Raw genomic sequence first — 24938 nt, 5'->3', positions numbered from 1 at the left:
TTAAGCCCTTTACCAAGCCATGTATTTCATCACTGTTTCTCTTCCCTCTGGAGTGCCTACACTGGACAGACACCTCACACTCATGTAGTGAGTTGACACAACATAGCCAAGTCTCTTTGCTCACAGCCTCCCCTGAACCCACTGTGGGGAAGGTGATCTCTCCCCACCGGTAGTCTCCCTAGAAAGGAGCAGGTAGTGCAATGTCCACAAGGATCCTGACTGTACCCAGTGTTTTGCCACTTCCAAGGGATGGGAGGATGGGTGCTGCTCTTCCTGGCTTGGGGAAAAGGAGCTTCTCCCACCAAAGCTTGTCCTTTATCAACTCCCCAACCCTTCTGGTCCCTGAGGGATGAATCAATGTTGCCATGCTGACCATTCTGCATTTACAACAGCATTGGTACCTCTTTCTCACTCCCTTTCTCCCCGCCAGCAAGCTGGAAAACACCACTCCCCTGCATCAGCTGTGGTCAGTGTCACAAATGTAGTGTTGCATTGACAGTGGCATATATGAAATGCTGTTGAAAATTGTGGCCAGCTGAAGAAGTAAAGGGAAAAATAGTAAGGATTTTCCCCAAATGCATATTGGTCTGTATGTGGCTGTCGTCATCCACCACATCTCTGTGTTTTGGTTTTCTTCTGTCTTTTTAATAACTGTAAGGGGAAAAGTGTGGACTACCCCAGATTTCCATTTTGACTTTCAATTTGTAACTTTCAAGTTATAATGTGGAGGCTGAATTTTAATGAAAGGCTGCATCTACCATTTTATTATTATGCAGTATCCTAAAATCCAAAAAGTTGGGAAAACTATTTTCTGGATGGCATGGTGGGTCAGTATCAAGCATAAGCCTTTTCACTTGTTGAGATGTATTTTCAAAGTCTTGCTTACAATAAGTCATAAGTGGAAAATGAATTTCGTACCCTTTTTTTAGACCTATGGGAAAATGCAGTTTTCTTTTAAACATTTGAGAATGCATCCAAAAACAAAGCTAAACTAAATATTCATTTCAACTCCAGAACTCAGAAATCCACCTCCAGAAATGTTTAATACGTCATCCACTGGAAGCTTTTGCACAATAGTGATGTTGAAGACAAGCATAGAAGCTTGAAGATACAAGATTTTACACATGATCATACTTGCAAAAGTGAGGAGGAGTCCTGTGGCACCTTATAGACTAACAGATTTATTGGAGCATAAGCTTTCATGGGCAAAGACCCACTTCGTCAGATGCATGTAGTGGAAATTCCAGAGGCAGGTATAAATATACAGGCCTATGAAAAGAGTACCAATCAAGAGTAAGGCTAGAGATAACGAGGTCAATTCAGTCAGGGAAGGTGAGGCCCACTTCTAGCAGCCAATGTGGAGGTGTGAACACCAAGAGAGGAGAAACTGCTTTTGTAGTTTGCTAGCCATTCACAGTCTTTGTTTAATCCTAAAATGATGGTGTCAAATTTGCAGATGAACTGTAGCTCAGCAGTTTCTCTTTGAAGTCTGTTCTTGAAGTTTTTTTGTTGCAGGATGGCTACCTTTAAATCTGCTACTGTGTGTCCAGGGAGATTGAAGTGTTCTCCTTCAGGTTTTTGTATTTTACCATTCCTGATATCTGATTTGTGTCCATTTATTCTTTTTCATAGGGACTGTCCAGTTTGGCTAATATATACACACACACAGCAGAGGGGCATTGCTGGCACATGATAGCATATATTACATTGGTAGATGTGCAGGTGAATGAACCCATGATGGTGTGGCTGGTCTGGTTAGGTCCTGTGATGGTGTCACTGATGTAGATATGTGTGCAGAGTTGGCACCGAGGTTTGTTGCAGGGATTGGGTCCTGAGGAAGAGTTACTGTGGTGTGGTATATAGCTGCTGGTGAGGTGCCATAGGACTCCTCGTCACTTTTGCAGATTCACACTAACACGGCTACCCCTCTGATACTTGACATGATTATACTTGTTTCCCTTACTGAAGAATGCTTTGAAAACTGTTTTTGAGTGATTAATCCCAAATCACTGTTTTTGAGTGATTATGTGTTTTTGATTTAGCCATGCTCTGGAAATAGAACTTCATGAGAATTTTTTTTTAAAAAACCTAACTTTTCTTTAAAAAAACCAAAACCACACACAACCTAACTGAATGAAAACAAGGCAGTTTTCAGTACAATGTTTATATTGTGTACATTGTCCTTCAGTAAGAATTCTATATCTTATCTGATGGCCACTGAAAACATAAAAGGTATGATTTGCTCTTGTGTTTCCATGCAGAACACACATACAAGATCTTTGCATATAGTAAAGTGCCAAAGTTCTGTGCTTTCCAACAGAATGATGTATTTCTCTGTATAGTAAGCAACCTAAACTTGAGTTGATATAGTTGAGGATCTAAAACCAATGGAAACTTATATGTTTGTGTTCTGTTCAATCTGCTTTTCTTAATGGCAATTGGGTTTTTTAAAAAGTAGTTTCTTTTCAGTTGCAGAATGATGTGCCTGTAAATTAGTCTTCAGGAAGAGAAAGCCATGACCCCTGCTTCCAAGCAAGTCAAAGAGAACTGGCAAAGTAAGGTCTTTTTCTTTTTTAATTCTCCGGAGGTTTTTGTGTTAAATTTGTTCCATTACAGTGGTGTGGAATTGGGAAACCTTATGCACCTCAGGCATGTGAGAGCCTTCATTTAATCCCAACATTGGTATTTCAGGAAAATGTAAACATTTTTTATTTCTTTTCCTCTGAAATTGAATTATCTCTGTAGCACTGTCCCTTTACAATGGGCATAAACTAGCTTAGCCATTGTTGCTTGTGAAGTTGATTTCTTGTTTAAAAAGAAGGAAAATGTAAATTGATGCTTTACCCCAAAGGGGTTGCTGCGCTGACTAGCATCTTTTGCTATGGGACATGATCCAGGAAATTTTTACTCCTATGGAAAGTCAGAGATCCAAGGTAATGAATAATCTGAAATCAACTTCCCTACTCTGGTGAGGAAGAACTGCTCTAACAAATATCAGTGTACAAGATAAGCCTTTTGAATTCAGGTTTTCCCCTCTATACATACTTATTGGCCCAGTCCAGCCACCTAGGCCAGTTTCTGAACTTAACTCTTAGAGCTGTTACTGCATTTAACTTTATCTACAGGAAGGCACAGCAAATTTACTATCATTACAGCATATAGTAGTAATTGATGTCCTCTGGTTTCTGTTCAAGGAACAGACCTGATAGATTTAAGAGGATATTTTAATCTAAATCTGGTAGTACAGAGATAAGAGAGAGACTGGGTTGTTTTGTTGTAACACACATATTTATTGCATGAAAGTGACCATCAAATGGCTGAGAGAGGTTCATTATTTTAGATGGATAGCTAATCACTGTCCTTTTTTTATTATTCCTATTTCTGTCCTTCTTGTGGTGACTGTGAATTAGCCCTATGCCATTTTCTAAAATACCAGGCATTTTTATACATTAGGTATATTGAATGGCAAATACTTGATGTAAAGTCTGCAGTTTTACTCCATAACCAGATTGTAAAATATGAACTGAATTAATCATAACTGCAAAGAGTAATGGCACATTTTCTCTTATTTTATCTTTAGTGCCTTTCAGATCATGTTTTAAAACCTTCTACATCTGGTGCACAAAATGAGGCAGCGGCTTTGGTAGTGGATAGCAAGAGGCAAAGGTCAAACCAGAGGCTGCACAAATATTGTGCGCTGGATTTATTGTTTTAATTAAGAGTATGGCAGTTCATCATAAACTGTTTATGGTGTTTTTGCACAGTGCAGCATTTTGAAATCAGCTGTTTTAATGAAAACATAATGTCATATCTGTCAAAGTTCTAAATATTTTGAAAGTGAAATATGGAAACAAGAACTTTAATTCTGGGTTTACTGGGATTAGCTCATTGAATTGGTTTTTTTTTTTTTTTTTTTTAAATCCCTTAAGAGTGTCATGTCTTGGCTACCCCATGATGGGGTAGGAGGCTGGGAAACAGGAGGTACTGTAGCTTGTTATTTAATAGCAAAAATGCACGGTGAGGGCTAATGTATTGAAAAACAAAACTATTATTTGTGTTGAAATTCTAGATTAAAGATGCAATCAGGAATAAGGTACTTCCTTCATAACGTTCAGTATGTAAACTGTGAATCCTCACTGGGCTAAACAAAAAAAAAATCTGAATGAGTTCTTGAAACTATCTGCAGTAGTTAATATGATGATGTGAAATCTCAGCATCAGAATCTTTGTGACTAATTATTTATAATGACCTCAAAGATGATAGGTTTTTGTGGACTTTGAAGGTTGGGTAGATTGAAGTCCTTGTAATTCCTATGATTGTTATTCATTCATGTCAATATGTCAGGCAATTTTGGCTTAATTTGTTATGTAGTCTGATAAAATATTTGTATAATATGAAAATTATATTTTTGTAGTAGTTGCCTTTGAAAATAGAAATTAGGTCTGTCATTAGATGCTAGGCCACAATAGTTGACTGAGCAGGCTAATGTATGTTACGTTCTGTGCTATACTTGGTCAAGTTTCATATATATCTTATTCCACATTTATTTTATTAAATTTAATATCTGCACTTCCTATTACCAGACATGCCTCTCATTCAAAGCACAGAGGCACAGTTCTCTAATCAGAAGTGACAAGCTATATACTTTCTTTCAGCCATTATTCGGTAGCCTAGAGCAAGGAGCTCTGTTTCCTTGAAAATGTTTGAATTGGGTTATTTTTATTGAAGTATTAAAGTAATTCTTCAGATTTTAGGCTATTATTTAAGCACTTTTGGGAGAATGCAATAGTCTCTAGATTCTGTGGCTTTTGTTATGCTAACAATTGTAGATGCTAAATGTATCTTTTTAATGCTAGCTATGTAAGTATCTGCAAATTCATATCTGTCTGATGAAAACTAACAATGCTTAGGTAAATAAACTAATTTAGCCTACTCATTTTGTTTAGATACCAGAGTAGCATGTTAAAATGGCTCACTATAGATTTTCTTCTAGATTCTGGTTATCCTATTGTCATCAACCAATTTATCCTCTTAACTGCTATTTTTATTTGCCGAAATAAGGAATGTGTTGGATACTAACCTCATGTCAAGAAATCTGAAGGGATCAGTGCATGTATTTTGAGACAATATATGGGGAGGATGATGTTATTAATAAATGCTATGATTTTATGTTACATTGCATACACAATGATCTTCTGCATAAACAAAAGGATCTCCAGAGGCTCGTGAGATTGTGGGCCTGATGCTTCCCTCCCTTAACATGGAAAGAGGGGAAACAAAACATGGCTAAATTTGTGTATTTTGGTATAGAAAAAGGAGGGCATAGCTGCCCCTGTCCTCAAAGCCAGAGAGACCCTTTTAGCAACTAGAGAAGCATATATTCCAAGGACTTCTAAGAAGGAAATGGTGAGGGACCATCTATTTTCCTCAAAAAGATCCAATTTCTGCTTTGCTGGTACAACCAAGCAGTTCAGTTAGAACTATTGGGACTATTTGAGTGACCAAGATTTGGGCCGAGGTCTAGACACTGCTCCAGAAGTGCACTATATGGTTACTATAATTCTTTCGTATGCTTTCATTCTGTTGGTCAAATCATGGCTATCTCAAGCCATATAACCCAACAAAAGAAAAAAAATGCAATATGTCTGTGTGTGACACTAGAAGGAAAAGTGCCAAGTTTGCAGATAATTTGGAGAATATGTATATAATTTAAAAACTGTTCTGAACTTCTTCATGTTGTCATATATGTTGCTATTATATATTGTTTTAATTGGGATATTACATTATATATTATTCAACTAGAAATCAGAAATAATATCATTGACCTCTAGAATGGATGAGTATTTTATGTAGAAAAGGAGCCCAAATTAAAATCTCAGGGTGGCACACTTCAAACTTTGGTGGAATTGGAATCTCAACCCATTTACGGATTGAAATTATTGAGGCTGGCTGTTGTTATTAGCCACTAGAAGCTTCAGAAATTCTTCTTAGGAAGGCAGGTGAAGACTTTAACCAAAGTTTACAAATAAGAACAGGGAGTAGTTAAGTGACTGTGCAAGGAATAATTAGAAATAAGTAAGATGAGCTACAAGAGATTCTAATTGGTGAAAAGTATAACCTAGTGGGGATAACTAGAACTGAAGTTCTTGTATACTGATATCAATGACACCAATACATTGTAGGGAAGAGAGAAACGAAACTACAAAGGGAAGGAATACCATTGTGTCCAAAATATTTACAAACTATGGCCAGAAGATTACTAAACAGCAGATTACTTTGAGTAAAGACATGAATGAAAACTAAAGGAAAAGTGTGAGTGAGACAGATTCCTTCACACTCAGTGGTGCCTGTCTATGGAGTAGCACTGTCTGCTTAAGCTGTGCTTCTGTCTGTTGGAATGGGAAGTCTGCATCCATCTAGTGGGATAAGCCGTATGCTCACCACTCTTTGTACAAGGGGGCACTGTCTACAAATGAAGGGATAGACTGAGACAGTCAATAGCAAAGGCTAACAAGGGGTGCATTTTGCTCTGCATTTTGCACTATATGGAGTGGTGTCAGAATGGATGGCAAGAGAGCGCTTGCAGAGGACATGTTGGGAAGAATCTCTTATTCCCCTGTCTTGCAGTGACCAGGGCTAGGTTTAAATCGGTATGCACTACTTCTTGCATCAATAATATTTTAAGGATACACATGTTTCTCTTCTTGTCTATCATCAGGCAAAATAAATTCTTCTAGAGTCTGATCAATTCAATGCAGCCCAAGGCAGAAAGAGACATCAGGGTACAATAGTTGTATTTTCTATTACATCTGCAAGAGACTCCTCAATGGATTCTCTTATCATTGGCCTTTAATATCAGGTTACTTGGGCTGATTGAAGTCTAAGAAATGTAAACAAGTTCTGTGGATGTTCCTCAAAGGAGGTTGGTGGAACTTCTTTAGGCCAGCAGGCATGGGAGGATATTATTTCTCTTGGTGATTCATCAAATGTGCCAATATGCTGAGGACAATGGTGTCAAATGACATATTAGTATGAAACCATAGAAAGACTTGAAGTCTTTAAATCAAAACCAGATGTCTTTCCTAAAGATGTACTCTAGCTCAGCCAGCTAGTACTGATGCAGAAATCACTTGGTGAAATAACATCGTCTGTATTATTCAGTAGGTCAGACTAGGTAGTCATTACGGTCCCTTCTGGACTTAAAATCTATGAATTTGTTTGAAATATGTAATTCTGTACTATTACTGATATGAATAGATTTTAATACACATGTTTGGCTAAAATGATGCAATATCATATTCAGAGAAGCAGAAGAGAATTTTTCAGAGTAATGATTACATAAATTGATGCTCCGCTATAATTCATTTTAAAAAAGCTTTGTTTTAAAAATCATAGGCGCATAAAATTGAGAAAGATGTTAATTATGTATCAGAGTGAATGTACTAAGAGTTCTAACATTTCAAAGCTTATGTTGGATTAAATGGGGTTATTGATGTACAGGGAACCTTTTAGTTGTTCAACACTAAACCTAAAGCTTCCCAGGGTCAGATTTTCCTGAAGCACCTGGATATAAAAATCTCACCCAAGTTTGGCTGAAGAGAATGTTTATGGGCTGTAACTTGTTCTTTATATGGTGCTCCATTTTAACGTAACCTTATGTTTAGAGATGCTGCCAATCAAATTATTGATGATTTGGATATTGTTTATTTTATAAAATAGTGCTGGGTTACCATGCAGTGTTTGAACTGATGCTTTATTAATGATTGTATAAGTAATAATCTTAATAGAAAGCTACAACTGTACTGAGCATTTCTGTATTCTAAAAGAAAAAAATGTGTACGATGATAAACTATGAAAACCTATGGTAAAGTACGATAACTAGAAAAATCTAGAAATATATTAAGATATATGTGTTATTGGATATCAGTACTATATGCACAGTATATTGGGAATATAATTCAAAATATTTCAAACATTGTTGACCTTTGTTATATAATACCAATCTCATGGAAATATATTTGCATAGATTTAGTAATATATTGTAAATAACTACATAGGACAGTGCATATTTTTCCTTAAGATGCAGCATTATAAGCAAGACATTAAATTATGCCTATCAGACAAAGCAGCAGAATTTCAACATTTTTTTTTTATAGCACATTCTATTGGGAAGACATCTCTGCTTCTAAAAAGCACATGCATTAACTGCCTGATTCATGTGGTGACATGTGGCATATCCAAATGTGTTATGGATCTCCCAGGAATAAAAACAACATAGCAAAATCATCACCTTGGGATGTTCATTGAGTGAATATTTTACAGACATACTCCTTTTATATTTATATAATAATTTAGTGTTATGACAATTTTTTAGCAGTGTTGGCAGTTTTTCTTTTTTATAATGGCATTATATTTGTGAGCCTATTAAGTGCACATGGGCTAAACTACAGAAAAAAGTATTTTTCATAATTCCTTAGGGTGCTTGTAGCAAAAGAACCATATTGGTATAGAAAAATGTTAATAAAAGGTCAAGCAGAACTTTTCAATGTTTATCATGATAGCAATAGCAATTTGGGGCTTTTTTGACTTGTATATTGAAGAAACAAAGATTTACAGAGTCTATAGGTAGGAAACTACATGTAATATACTTTATAAAGTGTTCTTGAATCCTTTGTAAGGAAACTCATCTAAGTTTTAACAATAATCAAAGAAATTCATTTTCACCTCTTTGTCTTGTAAATATATGAGCCTCAGTGTGAAATTGTATATGAACAAATTAAAGACATTTGTAGCTTCACGATTAGCTAGCAATACAGTTGCCACTGTGCCTTGTAGAATAGAGTGGTATTTTTACTTGTGTATTCCATTGGTATTCCAAAGGGCTGGCACTCAAAATGGAATAGTATTGTTGGCAGTGAATACCTATCTAATGGACAAGGAAATGTCACCTCATTTATTTAAAAATGTATTCATTCATTCCATTGGAACTTACTGGGTTATATCCTGTTTGCTGTATTCACAATAGTATTTGCATTTAAATAAGTGAATGAGGCCAGCAGGATCTGGTGTATTAATTAATAAGTCATCCAGAGTCATTAAAGAAACTGAAGGACCCGTTTTGGAGTTCGCATTGGTTGTCTCTTGTAAATGATTGATTTTTAATGCTTTTGGATCCTAAAGCCATCGCCAGTCTCTTGCTTATGGAATATAAGTCTATATAGAGAGTGTATGGTTAAGAAAGGGTATTTTTATGTTAAAAAAGACAAATTTAAAGCTTCATAAACAGGCAATGCTTGTCTCTTTCAACTTCTTACCCTACACTGCTCTCACTTAACTGAATGAGAGCAGTGTCAAGTTCTTTGTGTAGATAATCAATGTTGCCTTATTATTTTGTATAATTTTAGTCAAATAGTCAAAATTACCATTGTGTTAAGTTAGGCAGGATTGGGGCCCTCCTACAGTTTCATGCCAAATAGCAAGTATTTTTCAAGTCTCTATATCTTTTAACAAAGGGAGAACTTGCTAACTGTGGGAGAATTTCATGCCTCATTAGAACAGTAGAAGAGGATCTGGCCCAACTGCTGGTAAGGAGTTAACAGTTTCTTAAATCCTGGTCTAATGCACAGTTAAAAGAAGCGGTGCTGCTTTGTACTATTGGTATTTGTATATTGATGAGAGAGATTGTATATAAAATTAGAAACTTTGAGTAAAATTAAACACTTCTGTATCTAATTGAGAAAATGCTGGAAAACAATTTCTGCTTTAACAATATGCCAAATATTTGTTTGCTACAGTTTACTATATGCAAGCTACTACAACATTATATTACAGGTTAAAATACTGACCACCACACAAATACAGCATCTCTTCAAAACAGAAATGTGTTTTTTGTGCAAAAGTGTAGATAAAGGCTATTTTCTTGAAATTGATCCAAGCAGGCTCCATAGGAACAGAAGCATGAGCATCCAAAGTAGCTGTAACAGCAGGAAATTCACTTTTCATTGCCATCTTGCTGTATCCCTTGTGAGAAGGGTTGAAAATAGTGCAGGAAAACTACAGGAAATCTATATCAAATTTTCTCGGGGATCCATCTTATTGTTTAGCAATTTTCCATTGTATCATATTAGCACTGTAGTTAGTATTTCTTTTTGGCAGAGACCATAAAAAAATATCACCATAGTGTTATCAGAGTGAAAATAAGTATTACTAATGCAATGCTAATAGCACAAACAAAATTGTTGGTAAAATAAGCTATATAAAACATTAATCTAGCAGGACCATGTTTGCCAGTTCACAGTGATTTAAAATGGCTATATGAAGCTGCATCTCATGTGGTCAAAAATATTTTTTTGCTGCATCTAGATCATTTTCTCCACAAAATGCTGTATGTTTGCTCAGTTCTGCTCTGAAGGCCATTTTGTGTATCATGAGACATACCTGAGCATATAGCTATGCCGTGAAATTATGGAGCTCTTCAGATTAATAGAAATCTTTTGTAAACTTGGAGCTTGCATTAGTAAAGGTATAGGACCTTGCTGATGAGCTGTTGTATAGAGAACATGGGCAGCTCAGCTTCATGTATAGAACAGACATCCTGAATTCAGACATGTAGGAGATTGTAATTCCTGAGTTTTGGAAAGTATACTCACTTTTCTGATGTGCATACATATTCTCTTACCTTCAGATTTCTTGAAGAGGCCCATTAGAGATTAGAACCTGAATCCTGCTTGCATGAAAGGTAAATACAGTAGACTTCTGGTAATCCGGAACCTTTGGACCTAGGTGGTGCCAGATTATTGGATATGCCGGACTATCAGGAGGTACTATAAAGTGGTGTTTTATTTATTTATTTACACACACACACACACACACACACACACACACACACACACACACACACACACAGTATATACTGTGTTTTTAACCATTTTTATTGTAGCACAAGCACTGTCCAGTGTCACACAATGCCAGTGGCAGACTGACTTGGTCCTGTCTGGTTTTGCTCGGTTCAGCTGCCATCGCTTCTGCCTTGTGACTTGTTTTTTGCTGAAGCTCACTCACTAGGCTCTTGCCATTTTGATGCTGGACTATTGGGAGTGCTATTCAATTGGATGCCCGACTATTGGAGTTTTACTGTACTAATGCTCAAACTGCTGAGCTTTCCCATTGTGCCAACAAGAATACAGTATCTACAGTATAGGTTCTAAAATTAGAACCAGTCTACTTGTTGATTAGTGTGGAAGGGAACAGATACATATATACATGTTGAGTAGCACCCTTTGTTTCAGAGACCATGCCCTGTAGTAATTCTCTAATTTGTAGTAGTTTTAAGACTTCTGTTGTCTAGGTATAGCAGCGCTAAGCAGCAATTATACATGTATATTAAAAGTCCTAGACAATGTTCTTTCTCTCTGTTCCCCAGAATTCCAAGGGAATTCACGTTATGTCTCTGTGCAATTATCATTCGTTAGGAAAGGCTTTACTTAAAAGGGGGCAGTTTATTGTATTGGAAAGGCTCATATAGCCCAAGGACCCTCAGAACTATGTCATTTACAGTCTTGTACTCCTATTAGGGTCACTCTCACAGACAGGTCTGAGGTGAGGTTCCTGAGGAAACATGTTCCAAACTTCTCAAGAAAGGTCAGGCTATTCCTGTCACTATAAGTAAGAGACAGTATTATTTGTGACTGTTGACCAGAGCAGATGGCTATGCTCTCTGGTGGATAAGGCCATCAAGAAGCAATGTGGATGGTAAGAGCTTGTGGACAGCTTAGGCCATCATTGTCTCCATATGTCTCAACATTGTTGTGCTAGTAGATTGAGACAGGCCTGGATGAGAGAGTGATGGCAATTTTGCATAATTTTTGCTCACTTAAATCCAGTTCGTGTGCTAAGACACCATCTATTCATCTCCCCCTCAAATCCTGTGACTATGAAAGAGCAGTATAGCAGAAATGTATATGCACAGGGAGCTGTAGCTACAGATTTGCTCAGATGGCTCAAGGAATAGGATTGGTTTTCACTTGACTGAAACCACTGTGGAATTCGATAGCCCCCTGTGTAACTGAGCTTTCCTATTTAGGATCGCAGTACTCATCTCCCAAGTATGAGGAAGGGGCTAGGCCCTAAATATTGTCTGCTTCACCTTGACTCTGGTCAGCATACTGCTATAAGGATCCTACAATTACAGTAAAAAAATCACTTGAAAAGACTCTTCCCCCACAAAAAAGGACAAACATGACATCACTCGCATTGGTGATTAGAATGTACACCTCTTAATTGACTGAATAACAGCAGATAGGCCAGATAGAAGACCTGCTCTAGTTGGTAGAGAATTGGCTAGATGAAACATCCAGAAAATAGCCCTGAGTGAAACTCTTCTGATTAAGAAGGGCAACTTGCTGAAGAAGGAGCTGGGAATCATAGGGCTGGAAGAGACCACAGGTCATCAAGTCCAGCCCCTTGCCCAAAGTAGGACCAATCCCAACTAAATCAACCCAGCCAGGGCTTTGTTAAGCCGAGAATTAAAAACCTCTAGAGATGGAGATTCCACCACCTCCCTAGGTAACGCATTCCAGTGCTTCACCACCCTCCTAGTGAAATAGTTTTTCCTAATATTCAACCTAGACCTCCCCCACTGTAACTTGAGACCATTGCTCCTTGTTCTGTCATCCGTTACTACTGAGAACAACCTCTCTCCATCCTCTTTGGAACCTTCCTTTAGGAAGTTGAAGGCTGCTATCAAATCCCCCCTCACTCTTCTCTTTTGCAGACTAAACAAGCCCAAATCCTCAGCCGCTCCTTGTAGGTCATGTGCTCCAGCCCCCTAATCATTTTGGTTGTCCTCTGCTGGATCCTCTCCAATGCATCAGCATCCTTACTATAGTGGGGGGTCGAGAACTGGATGCAATATTCCAGAGGTGGCCTCGCCAGAGCCGAATAAAGGGGAATAATCACTTCTTTAGATTTGCTGGCAATGCTCCTTTTAGTGCAACCTACTATTCCATTTGCCTTCTTGGCTACAAGGGCACACTGTTGACTCATATCCAGTTTGTCATCCACTGTAATCCCCTGGTGCTCTTCTGCAGATCTGCTACTTAGCCATTCAGTCCCTAGCCTGTAACAATGTATGCTATTCTTCCATCCCAAGTGCAGGACTCTACACTTGTGCTTGTTGAACCTCATCAGATTTCTTTTGGCCCAATCCTCTAATCTGTCTAGGGCGCTCTGGACCCTATCCCTGCCCTCCAACGTATCTACCTCTCTCCCTAGCTTAGTATCATCTACAAACTTGCTGAGGGTGCAATTCATCCTCTCATCCAGGTCATTAATAAAGATGTTGAACAAAACTGCCCTAGAACGAATCCTTGGGGCACTCCGCTAGAAACTGACCGCCAACCTGATATCGAGCCATTAATCACTACCCGTTGGGCCCGACAGTCTAGCCAGCGTTCTATCTATCTTACAGTCCATTTATCCAATCCATACTTCCTTAAATTGCTGGCAAGAATATTGTGGGAGACCATATCAAAAGCTTTGCTAAAGTCAAGGTAACCTTCATCTGGAGTGGTCCTAGTGAAGCAGAATGACATGAAGCTGGTGTTGGGCATGATATCAAAACACAAATAATTAGCAAGCTTATGAATTTCCCAAAGGGTGTGAGTGATAGGCTCATGTTAATGAGACTCCTACTGCTTGGGAAAAGAGATGCAACTAGCATCAGTGTCAATTAACCTTCCCTCTCCCATAAACTTTCCAGATGTGATCAAGGACAAACTTTCCAGATGTGATCAAGGGGTAGGTCTACACTAGCCCCCTAGATCAATCTAGGGAGGCTAATGAGAGCGACCAGAATTGCAAATCAAGCCTGGGATTTAACTATCCCGCGCTTGATTTGCATGTTCCCGGCTAGTTGCCATTTTAGAAATTGACTAGCCCAAAGTAACTGCCTGTGTCTACACGTGACAGTGAAACGGGATTCCGATTTAAAGCCCTTAACTCTAATTAGCTGGTAAACCTCATTGCAGGAGGTTACAGACTTCAGTGTTAAAGTTGGTGCAGCTTACCAAGCATGACCAGGTGCCAAGAAAAAATGGCCTTGAGAAATGCAACATCAGTGGGCCCCTCCTGCTGAGGAAATGTACTTAACTGCCTGTCAAACTGCAACAAGATGTCTTGGATGCATCCATGCTCCAAGCAGTGGCATCTTATTGACTACACTGTCATCAGGAAAAGAGACAGCTAGGATGTTAAAAGAGACAAGGGCTTATGAGAAGTGCAGAATGCTGGACTAATCAGTCTTATTTCCAAGCTGGCTAACTGGATATATCCTGGTAGACAACCACACATGTAAAAGAGCACCCAAAAAGATTAATGTCTTCAAATTGAAGCAGGGGAATACGAAACAAGATTTTGTTGATGTAACAACTGATGATAAATCTAATAACACTGAGGAGAATTGGGCATCATTTAGAGACTCTGGGTATGTCTACACTTCAGAGGCTTTTTTTCCTTGAGAAAATGGCCATTTTTCTGAAAAAACTTTAAGTCCACTCTGCAATCATGTTCTTTCGAATGAAAATTGAAAGAACAGAAGGGTTTTTCCAACATTGGTAATCCTCATTTTATGAGGAAGAAGCCTTTTTACAAAAGAACTCTTTAGGAAAAAAGCATGTGTGGTCAGGGAAGAGGGAGTTCTTTCGAAAGAAGGGGGAAAAGCACAGGTGCTCTGGTGGCCACTCCATCCATAGTAATCACAGCTTAAATGTGTCCATTCAGTGTGGATGCTTTCTCAATGAACTTTTGCAGTATGAACGCTCTTTCGGAAGAAGTTTTTCCAGAAGAGACATAGCCTCTGGCTACGTCTAGACTGGCATGATTTTCCGGAAATGCTTTTAATGGAAAAGTTTTCTGTTAAAAGCATTTTCGGAACAGAGCGTCTAGATTGGCAAGGACGCTTTTCCGCAAAAGCACTTTTTGCGGAAAAGCATCCGTGGCCAATCTCGACACGCTTTTGCACAAAAAAGCCCTGATCGCCATTTTCGCGATTGGGGCTTTTTTGCAGAAAACAAATCTCAGCTGTCTACACTGGCCCTTTTGCGCAAAAGTTTTGCGCAAAAGTGACTTTTGCCCGAATGGGAGCAGCATAGTATTTTCGCAAAAAGCACTGATTTCTTACAGTAGGAAGTCAGCGCTTTTGTGGAAATTCAAGCGGCCAGTGTAGACAGCTGGCAAGTTTTTCCGGAAAAGCAGCCTCTGTGTACTTGGCTGCCTCCAGTATTCTTGGTTCCATCACATGTAAACATCAAAATTCATTTGATGAAGATGGTACTTACTTATGGAGACTATTGAATGAAAAACATCAGCTGCACAAGGCCTATTTAGGAGACAGCACTTCAACATCTAAGAAGGCAGCTTTCCACAACAACAAAAAAACTGTCCAATGTGAACTCAGAGATGCAAAGCTCATGGCTGAGAAACAAGACAGATGAGATTCTTCTTCACAGACAGGAATGATATGAAGAACTTCTGTGGTAGTCTGAGGACAATCTAGGGACCACTGTCATGAGAAACATCTCTATTATTGAGTGCTGATGGTACCACACTGTCCACTGACTTAGAAAAAAACTGCAAAGGTCAACAAAACACTTTAACAACATTCTTAATTAAGAAGCATTTATTAGCTTCAGGGGGTAGCTGAATTAGTCTCTACAGAAAAAAACAACAAATGGTCTGGTAGCATTTTATATAATAACAAAACATGTAGATGGTATCATGAGCTTTCGTGGGCATAGCCCACTTCTTCAGATGACCGAGCTATTAGTAAAGAGGAAACTGATTGACTGCCCTGAATCATTATCAACATATCTCTTGCTAATCCTCAAATACTAACTGAAACTGCAAAAGCAGTTTGTCTTACTTTCAAATGGTAAAGCACCTGGAACAGGTTCTATGCTAAGGCTGGAAACACGTGGCTCTGAAACTGAATTTTTCCAGTCAATGTGGACTCAAAGAGCTACACTTGGGGAGTACAAGGATGTATCTATTGTCCACTTGCACAAGCAGAATGGCAACAGACAATCCCACAACAACTATTGGGGCATCTGTTTGTGGTCAATAGCTGGCAAAATTCACACCAGAATTCTCACCTTGAGCAATCCTGTGAACAAGTGCTCCTGCCTGAGAGTTTAGTGCAGCTTCAGGAATAAATGTGTTACTATAGACATGGTGTTTGCACTATGTCAACATCAGGAGAAATGCCGAGGACAGAACTTCAGTCTGTAAGTGACTTTCTTTGACCTGACAAAGCATTTGATATGGTCAGCTGGGAGAGCCTTTGAAGATCATGGCAAAATTTGGTTGCCTGGAGAAATTCATTGCAGTAGTTCGGCAGTTCCTGGAGGGCATGCTCACTTGCACTGTGGATGACGGTGAGACATCTGAACCAATCCCTGTCACCAGTGGAATTAAGCAGGGCTGTATGTTGGCCCCAAACCTCTTCCATATGATTTCTGTGATGCCTACAGATGTCTTTTGGTATCAGATACCACATTGATGGCAAGCTCTTCCATTTGAGGAAACTACAGGTGAAGACAAAGGTACATAAGAACATAAGTTTGTGATCATCTGTTTCCTGATGACTAGTCTGTGAATACCAAATTTGAGACTGACATGCAGTAGAGCATGGGCTATTTCTCTTCAGAATGACAACTTTGGACTCAAAATTAACATCAAGAAGTCAGATTGTGGTACCAGCCTGCACAAGGAAAGCCTAACATAGAGCCTGTCATCACAGTGAATGGTCAGATCTTTCTAACAGCAGACAGTTCCATTTAGCTCAGCAGTACATTTCAGATTGACAGTTCTGGCATTGGTTTCGTCATCTAAGTAAGTGTAACTTTTGGCAGGCGACATTCAAATGTGTGGGAGCACAGAGGCATTAGTTAACAAACAAAATGGAGGGCCTACAAAGCTATTGTGTTGCCAGATCTGATGTATGCTTGCAAAACGTGGATGGTGCACAGATGCCATGCTGTGAACCTGAACCACTTTCACTTGGGCTGTCTGAGGAAACTGTTGAGGATAAAATGGCAAGACAAGGTACCAGATCATGTGGTTTTCCTACGGGCAGGCATTCCTAGCATCCATCACAGATGAGGCTATATCACTGGAATGTCAGATGAGCAACTGCCAAAGAAGATATTTTATAGTGAGTTAAAGAAAGGAAAACCCCCTCAGAGAGTTTAAACATTAACCCAGAGTTTTGGGAATATCTTGTTCATGATCATTCTATCTGGCAGAGTCTCTCATCCATACTGGAGCTACAGGCTGTGAGCATAGTAGAACTGCTGAGGCAGACCAAACCCCAGCAACAGTAATCTTAATTGGGTAACCCTTAAGGCATCATTTGTTAAGCGTACCTCAGTTCAAAGCTCACATTGGTCTGTTCAGCCACTTACGTGTTCGCAGAAACCGAACAGATAGGTAATGTCATGGCTATTTTCAAACTTGGAGGAACAACAACAGCTTTCAAAGAATAAAATGAGTATTATGAGCCCAATTACCATTGGCTTTCAATGGGAGCTGGGCACTTAACTGCCATTTGTGCCTTTGAAACCCTCCTCCAAGAAGTGTTTTTGATCTGCCAATGGTTAGGGCTGGGCTCAGTCTAATCCCCTTTTATAAGGATTTTCATAACTGGGGTCCTGCCCCAAGAGCTCTGCTGCCAGTGTTTTGATAGTCTAAGTCTGGGTCTTTCCAGCTGTATTATCTTCAGAATGTCCACTTTACATTTCTCTTCCAATGTGGCACAGGGTTAGGATTAGGGATTCTTGTGAGTGGCTAAGCACAACAGCCAGAACTTTCCTTTATGTTTTCTGTATTTCTCCTTTTTCTGTTCCTAAGAATATTTTGCATGAAAACAGGATCTCTGAAATTCATAGGTTTTGCTCTCTTCTGTCCCCTCTGAAGTCACTCTGCACTGATTGTGATGGTATGAAGATAATTGGTTATGTTCACTGGAACATAAAAGTTTGGATGGCCATGCTATTTGAGTAACAAAGATATGTTTGGGGCAAATATTGCTTAAGGAATGAGGAGAAGACAGCATTTGTACATGAAGGAAGACAGCATTTGTGATACCAGGCAACATTTTTGAAAACACATAAGTGACCTAGGAGCCAAGTTCCAGTGAATTTCTAGAAAACTTAGAATCCTGTGTGCCTAAATATGCACTCTTCAAAATTTTACTTGCATCTTGTGTTTCTGCAGGAGGTTTTTGTCTTACTCTTCTTTTTCAAAATATGTCAATTGTCCACGGAAGGGGATAAGAGTTTAGTTCTGCCTATATTACAAGTAGATAATTGGGCACATCAAACAGTACAAGTAACTGTAGGGAATGAGCATCAAGCTAGAAATAGCCAAGAACTTGGGAAATAAGTTCAAATCCCTGCAGTGTCAACACACTCTCTTCTACATAACAAACTTAACTTTTAACTCTGGTAATTCTCTTTCCTTCTGTAATAATAATAAATGCATTCTAATAACTGTTATGTATAGGATAGCATATATTAATTATTTTACAGTGGTAGAAATCTAATACATTTGAGAGTAGACTTGTTCCAGTAAATTAAAGTAATAGTACAAAATATATTCCCTTCCCCCCCAAAACAAAAATAGGCTAAGTTAGACACTGGGGCCTATCCTGCAGCCATTGATCAAGTTAGTAATTCATATTCATACAAAAACTATACTATTTGAATGAAGAGGAAGTATTCAAATGACAAGGATTTTCGGATAGGGCCTGTTATTTGATAGATAGCTTACCAAGATTTTTGTTCTTACATTGAGGGACTAACACAGGCTATGACTAGACGAAGGAGTTTTTCCGGGATACAGAAAAACTCTGTTGCGTCCAGGGAACACGTCTGTTCTTCTGACATTTTGCAGAAGAGCAGACACGCTCTTTCGGAAGCCCTTCTTCCTCGTAGATGGAGCCAAATTTTGGAAAAGCCTCTTCCGAAAAAAAATTGGAAAAAGGTACGCAAATTGCTATTGCACATTGATTCCTACTGTGTACTGCTATTTGCAAAGTATAGTCTTTGGCCACTGAGATCCTAGATTAATTAGTGACCAGTGTTTGAGGTACTAACAGTTTGCTTTGTTAAAGCTTGTAACATTGTAAGTGTTGAGTAGAGATGAGAGGAAGAATAATTATGGAAATGTATTTTGATTTCCTAAAATACTTCTCTTTAACAATTTTTTTCCAGTCCCAATCTTGCATTTCAAATGATAGTTAGCAAAAATTAATTTCTGAACAAAGGGTTTGACAGCTCTAGCAATAATTGCTTGATGCATGTTTCCTGGGGATTGTAAAATTCTAAATCAGTGTTGTTAATAATACACTAGAAGGCCTGAGCAGTTAGCTCTTTTTTGAAACCTTACTTTTAAATTTTAGCTGCAGCAAACTCCTATCTTCCATTATTTCCCCCAGCCCAATTGCTGTTGCTTGTGTCTATTAAGAAAAACTACAGTCCCTGACAGCTTTTGTTTACTGATGATAGGAGTTTGTATAATTGAGTGATGCATGAAAAATACTGGTGGTGGAGAAAATAAGCTTACAAGCAATACTTCTTCTGAACTGTTGGTGGGAGTGTAGGCACATGCACCTGCAGTGCACAGAAGTATCAGCAAACTGCAATGAGGCCATGGTTGACCTTTGTCAGGCTCAATAGCCTTTCATTTATCACTGATCACAAGAGTGGAATGAACATATTTACTTGTGTTTTACTTTCCACTTATAATATCTAGTGGCATGGGAGGAAAATGAAAACAATTGTTCATATGGGAAATTTATGTGCTTCATCTGGCTATATGATTTCCACAGTTGTACCAGTGCCACTTAGGGACTGGTATTGCATTTTACATCTTTAGGCTACAACAAAGTAGCTTTTCCATCTGCTATGAAACCTCTAATAATGCTTGTCTAGCTGCGTTTTGGTAGAACAGTAGTTTCCTTTGACCAGCAGACATTTAGCCCTTGTTTTAACAAATATGTTTAATCTGTTATAAAAACTAAATTTTGGGGTTTTGAATTCTCACTAAACTGAAAATTCTTTTTCCTAATTTCTCCTCCTATATGCTATGTGTAGATTAATTAAAATCCTCTGTGACTGAACTGAATTTTGTACCAGTTCCAGGGCTCTGACTAGCAACTGTTCTTCAGTATTAACTGAAGGGGATTTTGAACTTCTAAATCACAGTGAATGGTATATACATATATGGACAAATCCTCTTTGTTTTAGTTAGGCAAATATCCCAATTAAGATTGCTAGGATTATTCATGAGTAAAACAAATGAGATTTAGCTCATAATTTTAATCTTTAAGAGCATTTTGGTGATATTCATTCTGAGTTTGTATAATATGTAAACCTGTGTTACTATTTGAGCACTGAAGCACCACACTCTGATTTAAGACTCTGTTTTGACTAATATGTTCATTAACATATATGTACATACACCCACACGTATATTAATTTTCCTATTGAACTATTTTAGAGTAGCTTAAATTGGGAATTATAAAACAAATTCATGCCATCAAAGCATGGAATATATAATCACTTAAGACAATTAACATCCTCAGAAATTTACATTAAACATAATTTTGAATCCCCAAATTCAAGTAAGCTATCAACCAAAATATTCTGCAGGCTCAAATCAGCCAATGCAAAGCTCCTCTCTCTGTGTTCCAACCTACTATACTTCATCCAGCTTCTATTCTGTTAAGAGTTAATGGGTGTATGGATGTGAGAGGATTCAAATGTATCATATGTTGTAAACTTTCTTGGTCTCTTTAATATAAGAACACCCCCATAAAATCACTATTTAACATGAAAATAGTGACTGGAATTTTTAAAATTAAAGTGTGCCTAAAATATTAACTTGTCTGTATATATATGTGTGTGTATGTATTATAATACAGAGAATATTAGGAACAATAGATTATAATATAGTTTTCTTGGGTTACATATGATTGCAGAATTCATAAGGACCTTGGGTATGTTCTTTCCATCTTAATTCAAAGAAAAATATTATTGCCACATACATTGTATGTAATACCAGCAGGTAGCTTACAGAGAAACTATAGGTATATGGTGTAATTACTGTAGATTAATATGAAGTATTGATGGATATTATTTTCCAATTGTATCATATGCATTTGTGATGCAGTTTCTTCATGTGTAAACTGTACAGTGTATGAACTGAAAGAACCATCTTATAGGAAACTCAGATATAGTGAAAGTACATTAAAGTACAATGGAATAAAATTCCCAAATTGTTTCAGCATTGCAGTCTGCAAACTGTTGTTCCTCATACGCAGCTTTAAGTGAATGTTGTTCTTTGAAAAATACTTTGATGTAAAAGATACAACAAACACATTGCATGCATATGATCTACACATCAGGAAGTGTACATACTGTATGCATATACTAGCATAGCATGCAGGCAATCAAAGGTGTCATGTTCCTGTTAAGTTTATCTCTGGACAGCAGAGTTTACAGTGCTGGACAATATGCTGTGCCAATGGTTCTCACTTGCCATTCTAAGCTTATACTTTTTCAGTGCCCTCTAGTGTATCCATAAGTATTGGTTCTTATGGGTCTAAACATTTAAATAAATTATGGGTATAATAACAGTAAAAGTGCTGGAAAGCTCACGTATAAATGAGATATTTTGCTTAACTGTTTTGTTGTTGAATTGGGTGATGTTACCATCTTGGGCATTTTCATTCTTAGAAGTTCTCTACTTAAATCAGTGTTGTCAAAATGGTACCACAACCTCTGAGGGAATACTATCTCTCGCCACCGACCAGCTGAATATGTCCATAGTTCTATTTGCTGTCAATGGGCTGCATAGGAACAGCCCTATTTTCCTTGCAAATCTCAAATTCTCGTTGGCTTCAGGCCCCATATTTATTGGATATTTCTAGCTCTTCTCTAATAGATATGTATAGCTTTCATCCTATAAAATAATAATAAGAAATAAGAAGTCTGAAATGCTTCAACTCTACTTGCATGCAAATTTGAAAAGATTGCATTTATTGCTTGAACTAAATTTTTTTTTAAATTATTGATAGTAAACTACAGTATGCTCCTGTGGTGAACAGAATTCTCACTCTGCTAATTATAACTTAGCATATTTTCCCAGCAGTCTTACAATCAAATTATTCAAAATTGCATTTCTCTATTGCATATTGCTAAACTCCAAGACAAGCAAACATCAAGATAATGAACAATTATTTATGACAAATTATTACCTTTAAATACAAGATTAACAACTTCTATTAAGATTAGTAAATATGATAAAAACACATTTATTACACTGCATATAATTTTCTAACTCTAAAGTAAACATTTGATATAGTCCTATACGCACATACTGTATTTAGGAGAGACATATAATTGTATATAGGCGTGCATTCATGCACAGAGATTTTTAAGAAGATGCTGGAATGTTTCTTTGTCTGTTTTTTGCTAGTGTTCTCTGAATGTGGAATGATAAAGAAACTAAAGAATATGAAATATTTACTAATTTTATTTGCATTTAAGTTTTAAAGATCTTTTATTAGTTGAAACCGAAGTTAACTTTTTAAATTATTTATGGTAGCAATAATGCATGTTTTTGTTATTGAACTATATCTCTATAGTTCGTCTAGTGAACAAAATCCTCCCTCAGCTAATTATAACTTACAGTATTTTCCCAGCAGCCTTACAATCAAATTATTCAAAATTGCATTTCTTTATTGCATATTGCTAAAACCCAAGACAAGCAAACATCAAGATAATAAATAATTATTTATTGCAAATTATTACCTAATATATAAGATTAACAGCTTGTAACGATTAAGATTAATACATGTGGTAAACTGTATTTATTATACTTATTCTGTAGCAAATATCTTTGTATAAAACATATGTTTATGTATTGCAATTAATGAGAAAAAGTGTAAGATTAACAATTTATGCTGTGTGTTGTTTTTAGATTTATGCACACTGTAAAACTTATTTATTGCACTTATTAAAAGTATTTAATGATGGATTTTTAGATGCTATATTTTTAATGTGCAAATATAAACTAAAGGAGTATTAAATTACAAAATGGAAAATTATAACTGAAGTCAAAGGATCTAACTGTTTTCTGCTATAAATCTACTTTAAAATGATCATCATTGGAATTACAGAATCTTTAAATTGTGGCCTTTATAGTACATAATGAGTTGTGATGAGTTATCCTTTTTAAAGGCTTTTTTCATCATTAGAACTAAACTCAACATCTTGCTCTTAAAGATAAATGTAGCTCATAGTATAAACATTGGAATCATTTCTTTTTATGATGAGAAGTTAAAGTAACATTTGCAAGAGGAGAGAGAGCAAAACCAGACGACTTGTAGTGCATTGCAAGGAAGGAACTGGTCTTAACAAAAAGAGACCTCTGCTTTGTCTTTGAAAAAGTACAATTATTCCAGTCAGCATAATTTGACACAGAAAATGTTCTGTAACATCTGAATATTTTTTCTTTGGGGGGACATAGCTCCCAGCACGTGTAAAAGTGGGGTTTACAGTTGTACAAAAAATTCAATATCTACTTATTTGTTTTTGCTAATAGAAACATCTGCAGTCCTTCAAATCTGTTAGTGATTAGTATCTAGAATAATACCATTCCCTCAGTATTTAATGATAAAAAATACTGAGATACTTCATACAGCATTTAAAAATCTGTTATGCATGTTTTCTTTTTATTCTAGAAATTCAAGGAAACTAAATATTTTGGTGGTGTGTGTTTCAGGTCAGGTATAAACTCAGTTTTGATGATGCCCTCTACATAATCATGGTTACTGCAAGACTCTAGAATCTTCTCACCACTGTAATTCTGAGATTTAAGAAATGAATGTTATGATTTTTCATCAGTAATTTATACTGACACAGTCACACTGCTAAATACCCTGAGCAGATGAACCAAATAAGCAGTTTTGTCAAATTCCATTTTAATAAATATATAACTTGTAGAAAGGTTTACAGTTATTTTATATTTAGTGAGTTGTACGTATACAGTATGTATTTTTTAAAATTAAATGGAACTTTCATTGCACTAATGGGTTACTTTTAAATAGATTTTAAAGAGTATTAAAAGTATTGCAGTGTAATGAGAAGGAATGCCGAAGAATGGCAGATAATCTGGTTTTCATTTTTAGAGGTATTATGAGTAATTACTCACTTTATTATTTTTTCAAGCACCTTGTGCTGAGATTAAATAATTTTACAGTGTTCTGGCTAATACGCTAGACAACTGAAAACGGCTTCTGAAAACACAAGCAGCAATTGTATTTAAAATCAGGTAAGAATGTAATTATTTCACTGTTTATGTTAATTATAGTGATGGAATGAAAAATATAGGGGAAAAAGTGTTGTTTTCTGATTAAAACCCATAAAAACTATAAAGTGAAAATGAATGTGTAAACAAACAACTTCTCTCCCCCATCCCTTCTGTATTCTGGAACAGAAGAATATATCCTTTCCATTATTCCTGGAAAATGGCTTTGATTTTAGGGAGAGGTTTTTTTACACATTAAAATATTGATGCCTTAAATAGTTATGTTTATGGTTATAGCTGGTGCTGTTGAGTAAAAAAAAAAAAGAGTCCATTTTCTGTATATAGCATTTCAAATAATGCTTTATTCATTGAAATTTTTCATATATCCCTGTATTGCAGTTTGATCTTGCTGTCAAAGTCAGCAGTATTTGGGTCTTCTCCATACAGTTCTTGTATTTGCAAAAGTGACTCTACAAAGTCTTGTTAAAGCAGAGAATATCCCTTATGGTTACCTTAAATGCCATATATCTAGAAGTGCAAGTTATGCTACAGTCCTAAATTAATGACCG

At 37.0% G+C, this 24938-nt stretch overlaps 2 long non-coding RNA genes across 5 annotated transcripts in view; one reads left to right on the top strand and one right to left on the bottom strand.

Annotated features, from left to right (window-relative positions):
- LOC112545491 (uncharacterized) overlaps nucleotides 1-24938 on the top strand; it is a 191342-nt gene that overhangs the window by 61968 nt on the left and 104436 nt on the right. For 3 of the 4 annotated variants that reach the window (XR_016350512.1, XR_016350511.1, XR_016350514.1), the window contains exon 2: nucleotides 2470-2555. This is a non-coding gene — a long non-coding RNA (uncharacterized LOC112545491). Of the gene's footprint in view, nucleotides 1-2469; nucleotides 2556-9512; nucleotides 9585-10684; nucleotides 10816-24938 lie in introns of those variants that run through there. The other variant, XR_016350513.1, reaches the window with a different exon arrangement.
- Nucleotides 21469-24938, bottom strand: part of LOC142831070 (uncharacterized) — a 57977-nt gene continuing 54507 nt past the window's right edge. The window contains exon 4 of the long non-coding RNA XR_012906697.2: nucleotides 21469-22020. This is a non-coding gene — a long non-coding RNA (uncharacterized LOC142831070). The remainder of the gene's footprint in view (nucleotides 22021-24938) is intronic.

This window comes from Pelodiscus sinensis, chromosome 12, assembly GCF_052426305.1.
Source record: "Pelodiscus sinensis isolate ZL-2025 chromosome 12, ASM5242630v1, whole genome shotgun sequence".
Classification (NCBI taxonomy): Eukaryota; Metazoa; Chordata; order Testudines; family Trionychidae; genus Pelodiscus; species Pelodiscus sinensis.
The sequence above is the reverse complement of the archived record's forward strand: the minus strand, read 5'-3'. Positions and strand labels throughout refer to the sequence as shown.